This window comes from Bison bison, unplaced genomic scaffold (genome assembly GCF_000754665.1).
Source record: "Bison bison bison isolate TAMUID 2011002044 unplaced genomic scaffold, Bison_UMD1.0 scf7180017863702, whole genome shotgun sequence".
Taxonomy (NCBI): Eukaryota; Metazoa; Chordata; class Mammalia; order Artiodactyla; family Bovidae; genus Bison; species Bison bison.
In genome coordinates this window covers 925,731-947,045 of record NW_011494274.1, presented here as the reverse complement: position 1 = coordinate 947,045, position 21,315 = coordinate 925,731, and positions in this window count along the sequence as shown.

Sequence of the window (21,315 nt, the reverse complement as noted above, 5' to 3'; positions counted from 1 at the left end):
TCTAGGTTGGTCATAGCTTTACTTCCAAGGAGCAAGTGTCTTTTAATTTCATGGCTGCAGTCACCATCTGCAGTGATTTTGGAGCCCAAGAAAATAAAGTCTCTCACTGTTTCCACTGTTTCCCCATCTATTTGTCATGAAGTGATGGGACCAGATGCCATGATCTTAGTTTTTTGAATGTTGAACTTTAAGCCAACTTTTTCACTCTCCTCTTTCACTTTCAGAGGCTCTTTAGTTCCTCTTCATTTTCTGCTTTTAGGGTGGTGTCATCTGCACATCTGAGGTTACTGATACTTCTCCCGGCAATCTTGATTCCAGCTTGAGCTTCATTCAGTCTTGCATTTCCTAAGGTACTCTGCATAAAAGTTAAATAAGCAGGTGACAATATACAGTTTTGACATACTCCTTTCCCAATAAGGAACCGTCTACTGTTTCAATTCCAATTCTAACTATTGTTTTTTGGCCTGCATATAGATTTCTCAGGAGGCTAGTAAAATAGTCTAGTATTTCCATCTCTTGAAGAATTTTCCAGTTTGTGGTGATCCACACAGTCAAAGTCTTGGCATAGTCAATAAAGCAGAAGTAGATGTTTTTCTGGAATTCTCTTGATTTTTCGATGATCCATGGGTGTTGGGAGCCTGATCTCTAGTTCCTCTGTCTTTTCTAAATCCATGTACATTTGAAGCCTCACTTGGAGAATTTTGAGCATTACTTTGCTAGCTAGAGATGAGAACAATTGTGTGGTAGTTTGAACATTCTTTGGCATTGCCTTTGGCATTTGAATGATAACTGACCTTTTCCTGTCCTCTGGCTACTGCTGAGTTTTCCAAATTTTCTGGCATATGAGTGAAGCACTTTCACAGCATGATCTTTATTATTTCAAATAGCTCAGCTGGAATTCCATCACCTCCACTAGCTTTGTTCCTAGAGATGCTTCCTAAGGCCCACTTGACTTTGCATTACAGGATGTCTGGCTCTAGGTGAGTGATCACACCATTGTGGTTATCTTGGTCATGAAGACCTTTTTTGTATAGTTTTTCCGTGTATTTCTGCCACCTCTTCTTAATATCTTCTGCTTCTGTTAGGTCCATACCATTTCTGTCCTTTATTGAGCCCATCTTTGCATGAAATGTTCCCTTGGTATCTTTAATTTTCTTGAAGAGATCTCTAGTCTTTCCCATTCTATTGTATTCCTCTCTTTCTTTGTACTGATCACTGAGGAAGGCTTACTAATCTCTCCTTGCTCTTCTTTGCAACTCTGCATTCAAATGGGTATATCTTTCTTTTTCTCCTTTGCCTTTTGCTTCTTTTCTTTTCACAACTTTTTGTAAGGCCTCCTCAGAGAAAAATTTTGCCTTTTTGTATTTCTTTTTCTTGGGGGTGGTCTTGATCACTGCCTCCTATACAATGTCATGAACCTCCATTCATAGTTCTTCAGGCACTCTGTTTATCAAATCTAATCCCTTGGATCTATTTGTCACTTCCACTGCATAATCATAAGGGATTTGATTCAGATCATACTAATGGTGGTTATTTGTTTATATAGCAATAGAGAACTAGTACAGGCAGAGACCTTTACTTTGTATAAACCGCAAGATACAAGATATCGTGGTAGACATTTAGGTACTTAATATATATTTTTGTTGGATTATTTTAAATGGATATGGTATGCTTGTTTCAGCACACTGTCAGTAAATCTATATAAAATAGCCTGCTGTCATTTATACTTTGGTAGCCTTGCAGTATTTAACCCTATGAGATATACATATACATGAGATATACATGACAAGGGCTACTTATCCCCACCTCATGGAGAAGTAAGGAGAATCCCCAAGAGGTAAAGTTCCAGGAGTTACATTTTCTTTCTGGTACGCTGCTGTCTACTTTCAACAATTTCCTTTAGGAATTCCCTAGATACTTAAGGCAGATGGGCACACTCTATTAATTCTCTGAGGAAACTAAGGTGCCTTATAAAGCAAGAAAGAGGGTGTCATTCTATTCATTTTTTTGCACTATTGATTTGCATGGGAGCACAGTCAAGCACCTCTCACATGCTAAGCATACACTGCTCACTGACTGAATGTAGGCAGCTCTGGACACAGACCTTATTATACTTCTTATATTCTAAGCAAAATAATATTCATAACAATTATAACTACTAATGGCAGAGGATGAGATGGCTGGATGGCATCACTGACTCGCTGGACATGAGTCTGAGTGAACTCCGGGAGTTGGTGATGGACAGGGAGGCCTGGCGTGCTGCGATTCATGGGGTCGCAAACAGTCAGACACGACTGAGCGACTGAACTGAACTGAATGGCATTCCTGTGACACCATATATTCTTTATATGTTTTTTCAATAAACCAACTGTATTTCTAAGTAAAAATAAGAATTTTATTTAATCTTTACAATAAGCAGGGAAAGAAGTTATAGCGAAGGGACACATATATACCTATGGTTAATTCATGTTGATGTATGATAGAAATCAAACCAATAATGTAAAGCAATCATCAATTAAAAGTATGAATATAAAAAAATTAAGAAACTGAGTTTTGGACAGGTTTTGAAAATCTGATGAAGGTCACACAGCTATCAAATGAGGAGTAGAGACACAAAGTCAGGTCTGTCTGCTCTAAAGCTTGTATTATTTCCATGATTTTATGTTCCTGTCATACGAGGAATTTCAGTGCAGAAAAGTGGCAGAGAATACCAATAAATAACGGAGAGCTTTCAGACCAGATAATCTTTTGTTCTTATGGGCGATACTACAAAATATAACCCTTTGCATCTATCCATACTGCATTCTATTTGAGAGTATAAAACACTCTTATGTGTAATACTATATTGATCATTAACTACTTGATGCATTCATATAATACCACCGAAATAAATTTGTGGTCTGTCCTGGCCAGAGAAATTAATATTTATTATTAAAATGAATGAATTTCTAAAATTCTATTTACAGATTTACATAGATTATACTACACATAACAGCACTTTTGTAATCAATTATTTCTTCTATAGTACATAAATAAATGAAAATATTTTTGTACTTTGCATTCAACATGCATTCTCAATTCTGTATTGGGAATTTTATAAAGGTAAGAAATCTCTTATTAAGAAATTTGCTTCTGAGTTTGAGTTAAGGACTTAAAAAGTCATCCTGGAAGGCATCTCTTCACAAAGGTTTTCTTTTACCCATTTCCTCTAGAATATAAAAGGCTATGAAAGTCTCTTAGGCACTTAGAGGCCCAAAAGGATCCTCTTTTTAATTTTTTAAAAAGTAAAACAAGTCAAGCTTTCAAAATCTTACATAGCTTGGCTATACAGCTATTTCTTTATATTTAGAAAAACATTAATTCTCAAACTAAATCAAATCTTGACAAGAAGGACCATTATCTGAGGATGACTGCAACTTTCTTTTATTTCTTTGGCAATCATCATTTGCCAAGAGCCACTCTCAAGCGTGGGGACTTTCTCGATGTCTTAAATAGTAAAGAATCCACCTGCAATGCAGGAGAAACAGGAGACACAGGTTCAATCCTTGAGCCAGGAAGATTTCCTAGAGGAGGAAATGGCAACCCACTCCACTATTCTCGACCGGAAAATCCCATGGACTGAGAAGCCTGGAAGGCTACAGTCCATGGAGTCACAAAGAGTCAGACCCAACTGAATACACATACTCACATCCACTCTCAAGCATCCAACTTTACAATACATTATAACATAAATCTAAATCATTTTCATGTTTCTCTTGATGCTGCATCAATCCACTGTGACACTGTGAATAAGGCAAACAACTTTTAGCTTTCCATTTCATCATCTTCCCTATGTCTTGTTCCTCTGGCCACTTGAAAATTAAAAAGTATAAAATACTGAGGAAGTATTCTGTGATTGCAAAAATAAATCCTTTTAAAACAGAAAACATGCTTAAACAGCTGCAAGGAAAATCACTGAAATTTCTGTGGATAACACATCCCACCTGAGAACTCTAAAGGCTCACGGAGGCACTACAAAACTAAATATGTTTGTCTGTTTCCACATCATTAGACAAGAATTCTTACTTCTCTTCCAATACTCATTGCTGCAACAGCCACACAGCAGTCAGCCATTCATCTATCAACTGTATTATTCCATTGCTTAATTGGGAGAAAACACACCTGCAAAGATGATCGTGCTGTAACATAAACAAGAAGTGCTTCTCAGATTGGAAGAAAATGTTGAATCAAGCAATTAGTAAATGGAAGATTAGGCAACTAGAATGGAGAAACTTTCCACTTGCTTGGTTATACAAATAAGCATGTTCCAAGAGATTAAAATAAATCTGGGTGGGCTTAAAAAACCAGGCTATGGATTCAGAAAGCATCAATCACTGGGCCTGAAGGAAATATAGAAACTTGCCCCCAAAGGCTATAGAATTTACAAGGGTTCAATAAATTCTCAATAACGTAAGCTAACAGCAAGGAGCCAGAGATGCTATAAATTAAAAGCATCTTTCCATTTGGCCACAAATGTACTGCATTGCACATTAGTAGCTATGGTAATTATACATTACTCAGGCAAATATTAAAATCAGAGCACATTCCCTAAGCAGACATCAGCTGACAGGAGGAGCAGGCTTTTAGAGGTATGCACAGAGGCAAAGGGAAATCATCTTAGAATTAATGAACACATGGATAATATAGAGTTAATTACATGAGTTTGGCTACAGGATGATGCTTGAATTCCTGCTAATTTATTGAAGTGGGCACCAACACTGTGTTTTGGGGGTTAGCCAGGAAATGAGGCAGGTGACATGAATAAATGCAAACCTCCAAAGTGTGTTATTGCAAACTGTGTTTATGAACTAGAATTTGTGTGAGCCTAATTATTTGCAAATCTGTACTCTGCGCTTAAGTCTAACTCCTTTTCTATCCTTGACTTAGATGGAATTTGCTCACATAATAGGTAGAACCATCTTACTGAAAAATAAAGCATTTTCCTATTTCAATTTCATTTTGGGTATAAAATTGAATGGAAATCTACATATTTACATATCAACCATTAGTGCAGACTGGGTTTACAGATAAGGTTTTCCCACTTCTTTTGCTGGTGAGTGATTTTTTTCAAGTCTGGTGAATAAAAAGCTATTGCATAAAGTGCTTAACTAAATCAATTTCTTTTCACCTGCATAATTTTAGAAGCTCAATTACATATTTCATCTAGTGAGGTGCCCACAGTAGTCTTTGCTTCTTTAGAAGGTAGATTGTGTCGATAACTGGCCATTATAGTGAAAATTCTTTATGTTATGCTTGAAGCTTTCTATGTACTCCAACTCTCCCCAGTTCTTATGAGAAAATAATTTTCAAGATAAATGCAATATATATTTATAAAATCTCCTCTACTTTTGAAAACCTCACCCAAAATGAATGACATTTAAGTCTTGCAACTTTGGGAGACATAATTTATGTATATATGAGGAGGGTTGCATAGTATAGAAGATTACAGGCATCTCAAGTTAATATTTGTGATGCCTAAAAGCCCCTGGCCACTTGAAAGTCTATTAACACATGAAAAATTAGCCTGAATTTCATACTATTCAAAGTATTAAAGGTGGGAGGGAAACAAGACACTGAGCTTCACAAGTGCACCTAGACAGGAACGTCTTCATCTCACATTTGCTTTTCTCTACCATTTGTAATACCAAGAGTTACTGCAGAAGTTTATACATTAGAGTGCTATTAGTAAAGCTGCTCTTTTGGAAAAGGAGCTTGGACACCCAAGGCATCAATGGCAATAATCTTCTGATATTAGAAAAAAATGTTGCTAACAGCCCCCAGTGTCTGAGCACTACACTGCAGCCTCTTTTATATACAGGACTACAAGGAAGCCCCTTCCCCATTCTAGATGTGAAGATACTTCCTGACATTGGATAAGAAGAATGGGAAGGAGAATTAGACACCATACCCAGGGAAACCAATGCAACTTAAGAACCAAACAAAAGCTTAGCTCTCATGGAAGAATTGGGCATGGTTTAAAGTGTGTATACCTGCAAAATGTGTGCATTTGAAATTGCTTGAGGGAACTGACTACTTTAGAAATAATTAACCTCTCATTGGTCCTTCTATGAAATTCTTATGTATAGGACTAAAAATGTTCCAAATAATGTCTTGATAATTCTGGAGATGTCAGGTATTATCCAAGCCATAATTAATTCCCTCTTAGACATCTATACTGGAAAAGGCAATGGCACCCCACTCCAGTACTCTTGCCTGGAAAACCCCATGGATGGAGGAGCCTGGTAAGCTGTAGTCCACAGGGTCGCTAAGAGCGACTTCACTTTCACTTTTTACTTTCATGCATTGGAGAAGGAAATGGCAACCCACTCCAGCGTTCTTGCCTGGAGAATCCCAGGGACGGGGGAGCCTGGTAGGCTGCCGTCTATGGGGTCGTACAGAGTCGGACATGACTGAAGCAACTTAGCAGCAGCAGCAACAGACATCTATACAACTAGAGCTCTAATAGTAGACACATGATCAGAATTAGTAGCCTCTAAAAGAAAGTTCTGAAATAAGTTACTAGCAATCAGTCATACAAATGTCAGGCAAATGTTTGCTCACTGATTCCTTTCTGCAATATCAAACATACATAGGAAATACTATTTAAATGAGCTTTACAGATATTTGGATGTTATTTAAGGATAATCTGTCTAGACACAGTATTGTAAGCAATTATCTTCCAACTAAAAATAAAAAAGAATAACCTGTTTAACTTTAATGTCATATGGGAGTATAGTTGATTAACAACTTGTGTCAGTTTCAGATGTAGAGCAGAGTGATTCAGTTAGACATACACATACATGTATCTGTTCTTTTTCAAGTCCTTTTCCCATTTAAGTTATCACAAAATACTGAGCAGAGTTCCCTGTGCCATATAGTAGGTCCTTGTAGGTTATTTTAAATATAATAGTGTGTATATGTCCATCTCAAGCCCCCAATTTATCCCTTCCCCTCAATCTTTACTCTTTGGTAAACATAAATTTGTTTTCTAAATCTGTGAGTCTGTTAAAAAAAAAGAATCCATTAAAAATCACTATTTATGAATTTTTAAAATAAAATTCCCTTCCAAAATACAATAGGCTTAAACCAACCTGATCTGTCACGTGTTTGGTGTTCTGTCCACTCAGTCATCACCAGCATGGATTTCAATCACTGCACCACATTTTGATTTTCTGTCTCCTTGAACCTATTCTAACCTCAATAGGAGCTCAGAGGGTAAAGAATCTATCTGTAATGCAGGAGACCAGAGTTCAGTCCCTGAGTTGGGAAGACTCCCTAGAGAAGGGACAGGCAGGAGAAGAGAGTGGCAGAGAATGAGATGGTCAGGTGGCATTACTGACTCAATGCACATGAATCTGAGTAAACTCCAGAAGATAGTGAAGGACAGGGAAGCCTGGTATGGGGCAGTCCATGGGTCCCAAAGAGTTGGACATGACTTAGCAACTGAACAACAAATCAATCTGCTCTGAGTTGAGTTGCTCCTTTGCTAAATGGCAGGGTGCTGTTCTGATGCAGCAGTTAATGCTTACTGCCCCTCCTTACCTCTTGGATATAACTTCTTGGCAAATCTGTTGTCTCTCAACAACCACCTTCTACACTTGCCTCTTCTAATTTCCTGTCCCTTAAAACTCAGACGGAGGCTAAATTTATATGGGAAAAAAAGCATATCTATTTGGAAAGAATAATTTTTGACTCATTGCTAAATTGAAAGGTTTAAAATTAGAACCTGTATATATAGAGAGAGCTAGTTTTTTCTTCTGCAGAGTAACATGCATAGCTTCTATAACAACTATTTTCTTGACAGTTTAGCAGATATACTACTGTTTTTTGCATATTTTATATTCTTGTATGGTCTACCAATGGCAGAATGAATCGATGTTCAAGTATCTGATTAATGGAGAGGAGAAAATTTTGTGGCTTAGAGGGTGGATGGGGCTTTAATCCTAACACCCAATGACTATTCATTAATATTAGATATGCATACAGGCACACCTGATTCTATTGTTCTTTGCTTTATTGTGTTTCGCAGAAATTGCTTTTATTATAAATTAAAGGATTATGGCAACCCTGTGTCAAACAAGTATATCAACACCACTATAGTTAAGAATAGAGCTTTTCCCTTCTCTAGGGGATCTTCCCAACCAGGGATTGAACCCAGGTTCCCCACATTGCAGGCTGATTCTTTACCAGCTGAGCCACAAGGGAAGCCCATAGGGAGAATATATTAATAATTGAATATATTTATTATTTGCTCTATTTGCTCTATTCTTCTCATGATAAATATGTTGTAAATAGAGCTTATGTTAAAGGGTACCTAACTTTAAAAACTGATGAAGAAAACACACTCACATAATATTTACTCTGTACCAGAAATTGTTCTATGATCTTTCTAGCTTAAGTACCGATCCACTTAATAATAGTCACAGAAACCATTTAAGGTAGATTCTAACACCCTCCTAATTCTATTCTCTTTAAGTGACTTGCCCAACATCTCACATCTAGTAAGTAAAGGAGCTAGAACTTGATGCCAGGCAATCAGAGCTTTCAAAGATAGACTGTCAATGGCAAATACAATAATTATCAAAGGAGAAAATACAACTTGCAAATATATCACTTCACTAACATTAAGACCCTTTTTCTTGGACATTTAATTAATAAAGTTTAAGCCAATGCTCAACCTGAGAGTGACCATGCCAAGGAACTGACACAGCAGTTTACATTGCAAATTCATTCGCAAGGTGATTTACTAGTGAATAACAAATAGAAAGAGATAGGAAAATGAGGCACCACAGGCACTAGATAGAAAACAACTTGCATTCAACTGATTTTTTAAATTTTTAGACTAGTAATAAAATCCACTAAGAACAAATAAATAATAGAACTGTTTTCTTATAACAATCCTTCTATATTGTTTGGGGCAAGTAAAGTGTTCAAAACACTAGTCTGTATTACAATCTGTGTTACCTTCAGTAAACCAACAAACTTCTGAATTTTATTTTGGGTTTAGAAACAAAATGTGATGACACCCATTTTAAAAATAAGTTGTAAAATCAACAAAGATAAACTATGAGCCAGAATTCTGATTTTATGGGTTATTTTTCAAAAACAAATATAATCTTTTATATTAAAAATTAACATCACTAACATTTTTAATAATCGTTGTTGCTGTTCGCTTGCTAAGTTGTGTCAAACTCTTTGCGACAGCATGGACTGTAGCACACCAGGCATCCCTGTCCTTCACTGGATCCTGAAGTTTGCTCAAACTCATGCCCATTGAGTCAGTGATGCTATCCTCTGCCAACCCCCCTTGCTCTTGCCCTCAATCTTTCCCAGCATCAGGGAAATTCCAATCAGGGGAATCCAGTGAATCGGCTCTTCACATCAGGTGGCCAAAGTACTGGAGATTCAGTTTCAGTATCAATCCTTCCAATGAATATTCAGAGTTGATTTCCTTTAGGATAGACTAGCTTGATCTCCTTGCTATCAAAGGGACTCTCAAGAGTCTTCTCCAACACCACAATTCAAAAGCATCAATTATCATTATACTATATAATTTATTATAATACACATTATTAAGAAATGTAAGTAAGATAACTTCTTAAAATACTGGTTTTTATCATGACATGCTGCTGAAGAGTATAAATTTCTGGATCATAAAGGCAATTAATACAAGCAATAAAATCTATTTTCTTAGAAATCATTCTGTGTTTTACACTTTAACAAATACAGCCACTTTTCCCCTGTCAACCAGAGGACAAATAAAACCTAGAAAAGCCCACCAATTACAATATTCTATGAAAAAATAATTCTGGCCAATTGAGTTTTTACTATGTAGTATTTGTTGTAGCATACTAAAAATGGAAACTCGATGTGCTAAATTCATTTGTGTTTAAAGCTGACCCTATCTAATCACTTAGTTGTTGTTGTTGTTTTTTTTTTTGCCTAGGGAGTACTAGAGAAAATTAGTAATATTTTAGTAAAAATTAGAGCATAAGTTGGGCTATGATTAGGGGTTTAATACAATATCTGATTCAATCATTATTAGAAAAGTTAATTTGTGTATTTCCTAATGAGATATAAAATAAACAAAGAATGTGTATCTATAGTTTTGTTTCTATAACTAACAAAAAATGTTTTCAAAAAAGATATTTGGCAAATTCATAGCCTCTAAAAAACCAAGAAACATTCCAGGGCTGACTGGAAAAACAGAAAGAATATTGACAAAATGCCTAGATTTATCATCAGTACTATTAAATCATATCATCAATACTGTCAAAAAGCAAGCACTTTTTGTTGGACAAATTTGTAACCCAATGCATATATCTGTCATTTTTAAATATAAATTCCTCCATAAAGATGGCATAAAATCTATATCATCTTTGTCTCAATGATATCTTTTTTTAAGTGTAAATAATAATTGAAAAGAATGCTTTATTTCTTTTTACTAACTTAAAAGGCTAGGAAAAGACCTGTTTTTTATTCTAAAATGCTGATCAGATTAAATATTCTGGGTGGTGTCTAGTTTTACTACAGTCATGCTCCAGAAGATGTACAATCACTTTTTCTTCTTAACCATGGGTAAATCACAGTATTTGAACTTGACGGTAATATTTAAGAATAAAACAGCAGAAATGTCAATGACAGTCTTGACAAAAGACTAGATACTGCAGAAAACCAAAAATCATCTTTTTCAGAACAAAGTACAATATTTCTCTCATAGCACATCTTTAAATAGCTGTCACCTTTGCTTAAACTGATTTACTTTTATCAGTAAAAAGCTCCACCCATTTAAAGTAGGAAGGATAATCAATCTTCCCGAATATTTTACATAAAGCCACACCAAAAGACAAAAGAGTGGACTAAGTGATCTTTCAATGTTCTTTTCATCTTTTGGACATAGTATGACAGATTAGAAAGGATATGTACTTTGGAGACATTTTACAAGCTATATGAAGCTTACTTTGCTCATCTAGAAAATCAGAGTAGTAACTTTTTCAAAGCTGTACCCTAAAAACTGGGCTTCCCTGGTACTCAGTGGTAAAGAACCACATGCCAATTCAGGAGATGTGGGCTTGATCCCCGATTCAGGAAGATCCCCTGGAGAAGGAAACAGCAACCCACTCCAATATTCTTGCCTGGTAAATCCCATAGACAAAGAAGCCAGGTGAGCTACAGTCCATGGGATGGCAGAGTCAGACATGACTTAGCGACTCAACAACAACAACAATCCTAAGAATTATGTCACACACGTAGTATGGCATCTGGCACATAGCAGGTACTTCTCGTAGGTCAGTTTCCCTAGAAACAGTCTACAATTGTAATTTTTATTGTAAATGAGTGTCAAGGGTATCTTCTCAGGTGAAACTTTTTGAAGTGAAGGAAGGAGGGCAGAGCTTAAAAATAATCTAGTCAAAGATGAGGGTTTGGTTCAGTTATTTGCTAATAAGTGGTTCTAGGAGACAATACAAAAAGAAAAAAGAAGAAAAGAAACTGTTGTTTTTAAAATGTATCTCTTTCTGTGGCATAAATACTCTTACCATAGTCAGTTTTAAGTTACATAAATGATGTCACTGAACAGAATTTAAAGGAAATCTTAATCAGTTTCAGTGCAAGGTGGCTCTCACACACCACTGTGTTAGATTGATCCCTCAGAGATTTCTGGAATGTTAAAAATACACTGCAGAGTTATCCCACTTAGAGGCAAGAGGGGCTGCCCTATAGCATACCAGAATCAGTCAGTCCTAAAGTGGGGGATATCCTGGGGAAAATGATACAACCTCCACAGGCTTCCATCACCAAGTGCAATTCTCAGAAATCAGTTATGAACTGTTATCAACCCAGAGACTACAGTAGCTGGGAAATTAGTGCTTCTATCTGGTAGAGGTGATTCCAGTGAGGCAGCAATATCAGCCAGTATGATGCTAAATTAGTATAATACCCAAGTGATCCTTGCAGTCCAGATGCACTTTATTAAGTTTGTTCTGACTTGCTTCACTCTGTCTGACACATCTAGGTCCAGCCACATCACAACAAATGACCCAATTTCATTTCTTTTTATGGCTGAGTAATGGGAACCTGCTGAGCTTGGTGCACTTTGGTGACCCAGATGGGTGGGATGGGTTGGGGGAGAGAGAGAGACCCGAGAGGGAGGGACATATGAATACATATGGCTGATAGCTCTGGAGTACAGCAGAAACTAACACAACATTGTAAGGCAGCTATATCCCAATAAATTAAAAAATGGTTGTTCTATCACCTTAGATAAACCAAATGATATTTGAACTTGCTTCAAAATAAAACGCACTACCAATATTTAGTAAGTGGATGCTGTGCTTGAATGAACTTTTTTCCTCTTCTCTGTTTTATTTCTAAAAATCAGGACCTCAGGCTCCTGAATAGAGTAAGCAGCAACAGCTTCTGTTTTACCCCAGAACCGTAAAATGAAAACAGCTGACCAAGATCTCTGTGGAGATGATCAGAAGGCAAATATTAGTAAAACTGTCTCTTAAATCGTAGTATAGATACAGAGGGAAGATGTAGGAATTTCTTGATTTCTGATGGTATTTGGGTTTAAGGAAGGTTAATTTACCCTGTGGGCTGTTCTGCCCCCGTTCATCAGTGACTCTACCCTATAACTCTCCGGTCCTTTCATTTGATGGTGCAAGATCCCAAGTAAATGATGGCAACAAACCATGAGATTTGGAATGAACAGTTTTGTATTTAGCTGTCCATACATCTATCAGTCAATCAATCAATGTCTAAAATCTGTAAAAGGCCAAGGATGGTTAAGACAGGAGGGAAATTTATATCGTTTCATAGGCTATAGGAACTAATTTAAGCTAATAAAAAGGTATATTATTTTAAATATTGCACTACCTTATCCTCAACTGAGAGTCTTCAAATCCATTGAAGCTGTTAGAAAAACTCTTCAGTGAAAAGCATCAGAATTCTGCTGAAGATCTGACTGTTTCAGTAGGAAGTATGAAATTAAAGTATTATAAAGCAATGTTTTGGCAATGTCCCTTATTCACATACCAAATTATCTGAATCTCACTGTTTTGATTGGTTAAGATTTTACATGTTTTATTTGCATGCTACTATTTGGTTTCCAAAAATATTTTGCTGAGAAATCTTTGAAAAAAATCTGCAGTAAGTGGAAGCTAAAGTTAAGATAGTATATACTGATAACAGCAATAACTTAATGCAAAAATTATAGAGTTTTCTAACTGAAGGATATTGCAAACAGTCATCAGTTTTGAGTTAAGCAGTAACTCAAAAATTTCTCTTCAACCACAAGATAACCTTACCTTAAATTCTAGCTTGCTTGCACAAAATTCTTAATACTTTGTTTTCAGTCATAAGAATTACATGTTCATTAGTATATTTTTGGATAGAGAAGGAAATGGCAACCTGCTCCAGTACTCTTGCCACGGAAATCCCATGGGTAAAGGTTCTTGGTGGGCTACAGTCCGCGGGGTCACAGAAGAGCTGGCCACAACTTAGCAACTAAACAACAACAAAGTATATTTTTAAGAACTGTTACTTGAAAATAGGTAAACTTGGGTGTTAGACATGCATGAGGTGGAACACAGGGCAAAAGGGAGAATGAATACAAACTGTGTGAGTGAGACTGCCCGAACCAAGCTGAAGTTTTCTGCTTTGCTCTGTTTGGTGCTGCTAGGAATATATCATAGGTGGAAAACGCTGTTTTACCCTTGAGTATTTTTAAGGAAACTTGAAAAATATCAATACCCAAGGTTTCCCCACAGAGCCATCTAAGTTCTAGCCTTTGTTGCCACAATCATTTTGGAACCTTGAAAACAGCAATCATCAACTTTCAAACACAAACCAAAAACACAAAATAAAAGTGGCAATAGATATAGCTGTTCAGAAAACAACACACACTAACACACACCAAGCTCTTCACAGTCATATTAATTTGAGCAACAACAACAAAAAAAAGAACATGTCATTGAAACTGTGGGGATACACAAACTAAAAAACTTAGCAAACAAAGATTAGTTTTATGCTACTAATTGATACACATTTAAATTATGTGATCACTGTTCACTTTTTTACTTTGTATTATTTTTAATTCTAGTAAATGGGTAAAAAAACTAATACAGGATAGAATTAACTATCATCTCTGGTTCAACTCTATTTTCTTTCCATCAGATTTTTTTTTTTTTATTTCAAACTTTTTATTTTATATTAGAGTATAGCCAATTAACTGGAAAAGGCAATGGCACCCCACTCCAGTACTCTTGCCTGGAAAATCCCATGGATGGAGAAGCCTGGTGGGCTGCAGTCCATGGGGTCGCTAAGAGTCGGGCACAACTGAGCGACTTCACTTTCACTTTTTTTATGCATTGGAGAAGGAAATGGCAACCCACTCCATCGTTCTTGCCTGGAGAATCCCAGGGACGGGGGAGCCTGGTGGGCTGCCGTTTACGGGATCGCACAGAGTCGGACACGACTGAAGCGACTTAGCAGCAGCAGCAGCATAGCCAATTAACAATGTTCTGATAGTTTCAGATGAACAGTGAAGGCATCCAGTCATACATATATACATGTATCCAAGCTATTAAGTTCCTAAAACAACCAGTGCTCCATGTAAAAGGATTTCAGGTAATAATCCTTTTATGTACTGTACTCTTTAATAAGACTCTGTACCCTGACACTGAAAATACATTGCAAGATATTAGTCCTAACTTCATCTCTAGAAACAGTGCAAAACAGCTTGACCATGAGACTCAAACTGAACATGAACCAGACTTTGACACATACTATGTCACAACCCTAGATGAGTTAACTTCTCTAAGCTTCAGTTTCCTCCTTCACAGAATGAAGACTGCAGGAAGAACTAGAAGATCTATGGTTCCTAAAGTTGTTACAACCACAACTGGAACAAGGGAAATGCTCAGGAAATGTTGCCCATTCAGAGGCCCAGATGTTGGAGATACACAGTCCGATGTCCAATAAGTCAGATATGTACTTTGCTCTACAGAAGGACACGCAAAGATTTATGATCAAATGTTTTAGGAATATTGATAAAATAATACAAGAAGTCTTATAAAAACAATTTCCAACAATTTCCAAAAACCAATGCCCCAAAGTGCTTATTTTTTCAGCCATAGTGAAAGTCGCCCAGTGGTGTCTGACACTGCGACCCCATGGACTATACAGTCCATGGAATTCTCCAGGCTGGAATACTGGAGTGAGTGGCCTTTCCCTTCTCCAGGGGATCTTCCCAACCCAGGGATTGAACCCAGGTCTCCTGTGCTGCAGGCGGATTCCTTACCAGCTGAGCCACAAGGGAAGTGCTTATTTTTTCAATCATAAAAACAAACTAAAAAAGAAAAAAAAAGATGGATTAGGCAAAAACTCTAAAAATCTTCTTGTCTTGTCATCCAAACAGGAAAACTGATTCTAATGCAAACTTCTCAAGTGGGAGTAAATTTGAAAATGTTAAAATAGGGGATTATTTTTTTCCATTTTCAATTGTACCCCCAATTTAAATAAATCAGAAGGTAAAAATAGAAAATCCAAACCTCAACTAATAAGAGTTTAAGAAAACAAGATTAGAGTAAAAGGAAGTAGTAACCATAAAGAAATAGTATAATGAAATTTCTCAGAAATGAAGAGGATGCATTTCCAGATGGAAGGGACCACATGCCCATGAAAGAGATGAAGATGACCTTCATGAAGGCACCCTGTCATCACATTTCAGAAAAGCATCAGAGTTGCCATTTCACTCCATTCTCCTTTCTATTAATTAATTAAATATTAAGAAGTCAAATGACACTGGATCCCCAATTTTACTCTTTCCTTTATGGAGACATCTGGAATCTTCTCTTAAACTTTAATTTTCTGAAATCTTAGAGTCATAATATTGATTTATAAATCAACTATACTTCAATTTAAAAAAAGAATGCATGCCAAAAATAATAATGATACCAGCTTAATAAAAAATAATTTGATTATTGGGAAGATAACACTAGCAAAGTTTATACACACTGGATATATGGAGTAAATACCTGAAGTAAAGTTTAAAGTGGTATCTTAAGACATTCTGAGCATCAAGGTTTACTATTCTGTATACAACTACAAACCAACGTCCTCTGTGTGCTTTATCTGTAGGGGTGAATAAAGACATTTACTTTAGCTACCAAAGGAAAAAAGTAAGGACTTTAGGTTAGAGATTGACAGTACAGAGGACCAATATTTACATATTCCTAATTTTTAAATGATAAAATATTTAGCTTAGAAGGTAAAACTAAAAAAAACAAACCTTATGAAAGAATATAAAGAAAAGAAATCTTCATTAATTGCAATAAAATTATTTTATTGCCAAGAGAGAATGTCAACATTTTCCGAATCAGCGAACTAAAACGGACTGGAAAGGGTGAATTTAACTCAGATAACCATTATATCTACTACTGCAGGCAAGAATCCCTTAGAAGAAATGGAGCAGCCATCACAGTCAACAAAGAGTACAAAATGGAATACTTGGACACAATCTCAAAAATGACAGAATGATCTCTGTTCGTTTCCAAGGCAAACCATTCAATACCACAGTAATCCAAGTCTATGCCCCAACCAATAATGCTGAAGCTGAATGGTTCTATGAGGACCTACAACGCCTTCCAGAACTAACACCCTAAAAAGATGTCCTTTTCATGATAGGGGACTGGAATGCAAAAGCAGGAAGTCAAGAGATACCTGGAATAACAGGCAAATTTGGCCTTGCAGTACAAAATGAAGCAGGTCAAAGGCTAATAGAGTTTTGCCAAGAGAACACACTGGTCATAGCAAACACCCTCTTCCAACAACACAAGAGAAGACTCTACACATGGACATCACCAGATGGTTAGTACTGAAATCAGACTGATTATATTCTTTGCACCCAAAGATGGAGAAGCTCTATACAGTCATCAGAAACAAGACCAGGTACTCACTGTGGCTCACATAATGAACTCCTTATTGCCAAGTTCAGACTGAAATTAAAGACAGTAGGGAAAACCACTAGACCATTCAGGTATGACCCAAGTCAAATCCCTTACGATTATACAGTGGAAGTAACAAATTCAAGGGATTAGATATGATAGACAGAGTGCCTGAAGAACTATCAACGGAGGTTTATGACATTGCACAGGAGGCAGAGATCAAGACCATCTCCAAGAAAGAAATGCAAAAAAGCAAAATGGTTGCCTGAGGAGTCCTTACAAATAGCTGTGAAAAGAAGAGAAGCCAAAAGCAAAGGATAAAAGGAGAGATATACCCATTTGAATGCACAGTTCCAGAGAAAAACGAGAGATAAGAAAGCCTTTCTCAGTGATCAGTGCAAAGAAATAGAGGGAAAAAAAAAAAAAAAAGAATAGGAAAGACTAGAGATCTCTTCAAGAAAATGAGAGACATCAAGGGAAATTTTCATGCAAAGATGGGCTCAATAAAGGACACAAATGGTATGGACCTAACAGAAGCAGAAGATATTAAGAAGAGGTGGCAAGAATACAGAGAAGATCTGTATACTATATATACTATCTGTATAGTATAGATCTATACAGATAGATAGATCTATACAGATCTATAGATCGGTATACTATATATACTATATACACTGTATATATATATATATATATATATATATATAGTATACTATCTGTATACTATACAAAAAAGATCTTCACGATCCAGATAATCAAGATAGTGTGATCACTCACCTAGAGCCAGATATCCTGGAATGCGAAGTCAAGTGGGCTTTAAGAAGCATCACTACAAACAAAACTAGTGGAGGTGATGGAATTCCAGTTGAGCTATTACAAATCCTAAATGATGATGCTGTAAAAGTGGTGTACTCAATACGCCAGCAAATGTGGAAAACTCAGCAATAGCCAGAGGACTGGAAAAGGTCAGTTTTCATTCAAATCCCAAAGAAAGGAAATGCCAAAGAATGCTCAAAATACCACACAATTGCACTCATCTCACATAGTAGCAAAGTAATGCTCAAAATTCTCCAAGCCAGGCAACAGTAGGTAAACCATGAACTTACAAATGTTAAAGCTGGATTTAGAAAAGGCAGAGGAACCAGAGACCAAATTGCCCACATCTGTTAGATCATCGAAAAAGCAAGAGAGCTCCAGAAAAACATCTACTTCTGTTTTACTGACTATGCCAAAGCCTTTGACTATGTGGATCACAATAGACTGTGAAAAATTCTTAAAGAGATGGGAATATCAGACCATCTGACTTGCCTCTTGATCCGTATGCAGGTCAGGAAGTAATAGAACTAGACATGGAACAACATACTGGTTCCAAATAGGGAAAGGAGTATATCAACGCTGCATATTGTCACCCTGCTTATTTAACTTACATGCAGACTACATCATGAGAAATGGTGGGCTGGATGAAACACAAGCTGGAATCAAGATTGCCGGGAGAAATATCAATAACCTCAGATGTGCAGATGACACCATCTTTATGGCAGAAAGCAAAGAAGAACTAAAGAGCCTCTTGATGAAAGGGAAAGAGGAGAGTAGAAAAGTTGGCTTAAAACTCAACATTCAGAAAACTAAGATCATGGCATCCAGTCCTATCACTTCATGGCAAATAGATGGGGAAACAGTGCAAACAGTGACAGACTTTATTTTTTGGTGGTCCAAAATCACTGCAGATAGTGACTGCAGCCATGAAATTAAAAGACTCTTGATCCTTGGAAGAAAAGTTACAACCAACCTAGACAGCATATTAAAAAGCAGACATCACTTTGCCAGCAAAGGTCCATCTACTCAAAACTATGCTTCTTCCAATAGTCATGTATGGATGTGTGACTTAGATTATATGAAAGCTGACTGCCGAAGAATTGATGCTTTTGAACTGTGGTATTGGAGAAGACTCTTGAGAGTCCCTTGGATAGCACTGAGATCTAACCAGTCCATCCTAAAGGAAATCAGCCCTGAATATTCATTGGAAGGACTGATATTGTAGCTGAAACTCCAATACTTTGGCCACCTGATGCAAAGAACTGACTCATTTGAAAAGACCCTGATGCTGGGAAAGATTGTAGGTAGGAGGAGAAGGGGACAACAGAGGATGAGATGGTTGGATTTTAGCACCAACTCGATGGATATGAGTTTTATTAAACTGTGGGAGTTGGGAATGGACAAGGAGGCCTGGTGTGCTGCAGTCCATGGGGTCACAAAGAGTCAGACACAACTGAGCAACTGAACTGATGATGATGGCGGGAAAAGTTAAACACATATATGTTAAAACGAAAACAACTCAAGGGAAAAAATATCATTATTTCAACACATTCTGAGGCACTTTATAAAATTAATATTGCTAATCATTTGGGGAATACAGTATTTTTCACTATGGAAAATAAAATGAAAATCACTGTGCTTGCTTGTACAATCTTTAGTCAAGAAAAACATACTGACTTGCATTGAGGTTTAGGTTCTGATAAAACTACATAATTCGACCCAGTGGCCTTTCATTAACAAATCTATTGTCTCTTAAGACAGAAAGTGAAATGAGTAAGATGGTATCACATTCTAATGAAATGTGTAACATTTCATCAAATATGCTTTTCTAAGCATTCACTAAGATGTAATCAGGTGAAAAAAAAAGATGATAATATTTTTATTTAGTGTGCTTAAAGATCAAACAGCCTCAGATCATCTGAAAATATATATGTTTTTTTATTCACCTGGAGAAAATTTCAAAGGTGACTTTGCTTGGAACAAAGAAGATTGCAATGACAGGGAACACAAAAGAGATAGAAACTGCTATCATTCTCCTCTGTCTCATATTCCACAACCAAATATGGAGAATGGCCTAGGGTTAGCACGCGTGTCCCGATGGTGGTCAGTCAATTAAAAAAATACATACTGCAAATCTGTGCCATGTTCTGGGAAAGAGTTATGATCAGGTCAGGGGCTTTGTTATTGTTCAAGTCTTAGCTCAGCATGTCTCAAAGTTTAAGGTGCATGCAAATCACCTTGTCAGCTTGTTAAAATGTAGACTTTCATTTAGCAGGACTGGGGTAATGCCTAAGAATCTGTATTTATATGATATTCCCAGGTGAGGCCCATGCTGTCTCTCTGTGGTATGCTCAGCCACTCTGTCATGTCCAGATCTTTTTGTGACCTCATGGGCTGCAGCCCGCCAGGCTCCTCTGTCCAGGAAATTCTCCAGGAAAGAATACTGGAATGTATTGCCATTTCCTCCCCTAGGGAATCCTCCTGACCCAGGGATGGAGCCTGCATCTTCTTCACTGAAAGCAGATTCTTTAGGACTGAGACACCTGGGAACTCCTCCCCTCCGTAGATCACACTATGATCAGAAAGGGTTTACAATTTACAAAACAGTTATTCAGTTTCACAGAGTCAAGGTTCATGTGACAGGAGAGGGCTAAGAGAGTTAAATTTAACATTTCTCAATAGAGTATATAGTTTTAAGCTAATAATTATTGTCAATGAAATAGGCAATTCAAAACATTCTAGAGACCCTGTGCACTAATGGAGAACATTTTCCCAAGGTCATTCCTGCAAGAAAGCATAACCTGCTACTTTCTTACACTGTGAATCCCATGCACTTGAATAAGAACTCCATGAACATCCAACTGTAGACATGGCAACATTTCTAGATAAAAGTACACTCCAAACATTAATACTAGTTCAGGAATAATCAGCCTGATTTAGAGAAAACTCCAAATTAGGGGTTCCCCAGTGGCTCAACAGTAAAGAATCTGCCTGCAATGCGGGAGATGGTGGGTTCAATCCCTGGTTCAGGGAGATCCCCTGGAGAAGGAAACGGCAACCCACTCCAGTATTCTTGCCTAGGAAATCCCATGGACAGAGGAGCCTGGCAAAAGAGCGGGACATGACTTAGCAACTAAACAACAGTTTTACAACATAGATACCATTCCAGTTGTAAATTCCAGCTCAAAATAGGCTACTGTGTTATGGGCTCTCCTAAGGCTTTAACTAACTTTTAAATAAACTTTCCCTAAAGGTCCGTCTAGACAAGGCTATGGTTTTTCTAGTGGTCATGTATGCATGTGAGAGTTGGACTATAAAGCAACTATGAGCACTGAAGAATTGATGCTTTTGAACTGTGGTGTTGGAGAAGACTCTTAAGAGTCCCTTGGACTGAAAGGAGATCCAACCAGTCCATCCTAAAGGAGATTGGTCCTGGGTGTTCATTGGAAGGATTGATGTTGAAGCTGAAACTCCAATGCTTTGGCCATCTGATGGAAAGGGCTGACTCATTTGA